The sequence below is a fragment of the Arachis stenosperma genome, chromosome 9 (assembly GCF_014773155.1).
Source record: "Arachis stenosperma cultivar V10309 chromosome 9, arast.V10309.gnm1.PFL2, whole genome shotgun sequence".
NCBI lineage: Eukaryota > Viridiplantae > Streptophyta > Magnoliopsida > Fabales > Fabaceae > Arachis > Arachis stenosperma.
The window spans coordinates 84,575,737-84,577,263 of NC_080385.1; the positions used below are offsets into that span (position 1 = coordinate 84,575,737).

At 41.9% G+C, this 1,527-nt stretch overlaps 1 non-coding gene across 1 annotated transcript; it reads left to right on the forward strand.

Moving 5' to 3' along the window:
- Nucleotides 1-1,119: 1,119 nt before the first annotated feature.
- Nucleotides 1,120-1,227, forward strand: LOC130953058 (small nucleolar RNA R71). Its single transcript, XR_009075232.1, has one exon. It is a non-coding gene; the product is annotated as a small nucleolar RNA R71 (small nucleolar RNA).
- The last annotated feature ends 300 nt before the right edge of the window (nucleotides 1,228-1,527 follow it).

The window sequence follows — 1,527 nt, forward strand, 5'->3', positions numbered from 1 at the left end:
CTGTCCCTTTTGAGGTAATTTTTGCCTAGTCAAGTCATCCAGTTCTTTGGTGAGCAAAGGGGGTTCATCCTCCCAAGTCTCATTACCAAATAACTTGTCATTTAGCTTCATGATTGCTCCAAGGTACTTAGCAACTTGCTCTTCAGTGACATCTTCGTCCTCTTCAGAGGAAGAATACTCATCAGAGCTCATGAATGGCAGAAGTAAATCCAATGGAATCTCTATGGTCTCATTATGAACCTTAGATTCCCATGGTTCCTCATTAGGGAACTCATTGGAGGCTAGTGGACGTCCATTGAGGTCTTCCTCAGTGGCGATCACTGCCTCTTCCTCCTCTCCAAGTTCGGCCATGTGGGTCACGTTAATGGCCTTGCATTCTCCTTTTGGATTCTCTTCTGTATTGCTTGGAAGAGTACTAGGAGGGAGTTCAGTAACTTTCTTACTCAGCTGACCCACTTGTGCCTCCAAATTCCTAATGGAGGACCTTGTTTTAGTCATGAAACTTTGAGTAGTTTTGATTAGATCAGAGACCATGGTTGCTAAGTCAGAGTGGCTCTGCTTAGAATTCTCTGTCTGTTGCTGAGAAGATAATGGAAAAGGCTTGCCATTGCTAAACCTGTTTCTTCCACCATTATTGTTGCTGAAACCTTGTTGAGGTCTCTGTTGATCCTTCCATGAGAGATTTGGATGATTTCTCCATGAAGGATTATAGGTGTTTCCATAGGGTTCTCCTATGTAATTCACCTCTTCCATTGAAGGGTTCTCAGGATTATAAGCTTCTTCTTCAGATGAAGCGTCCTTAGTACTGCCTGGTGCAGCTTGCATTCCAGACAGACTTTGAGAAATCATATTGACTTGCTGAGTCAATATTTTATTTTGAGCCAGTATGGCATTCAGAGTATCAATCTCAAGAACTCCTTTCTTCTGATTCGTCCCATTGTTCACAGGATTCCTTTCCGAAGTGTACATGAAATGGTTATTTGCAACTATTTCAATGAGTTCTTGAGCTTCTGCAAGCGTTTTCTTCAGATGAAAAGATCCTCCAGCAGAGCTGTCCAATGACATCTTGGATAGTTCAGACAGACCATCATAGAAGATACCTATGATGCTCCATTCAGAAAGCATGTTAGAGGGACACTTTCTGATCAATTGTTTGTATCTTTCCCAAGCTTCATAGAGGGATTCACCTTCCTTCTGTCTGAAGGTTTGGACTTCCACTCTAAGCTTACTCAATTTTTGAGGTGGAAAGAACTTTACCTAGAAGGCATTGACTAGCTTTTCCCAAGAGTTCAGGCTTTCTTTAGGTTGTGAGTCCAACCATATCCTAGCTCTGTCTCTTACAGCAAAAGGGAATATCATAAGTCTGTAGACCTCAGGGTCAACCCCATTAGTCTTGACAGTGTCACAAATTTGCAAGAACTCAGCTAAAAACTGATGAGGATCTTCCAATGGAAGTCCATGGAACTTGCAATTCTGTTGCATTAGAGAAACTAATTGAGGCTTAAGCTCAAAGTTGTTTGCTCCAAT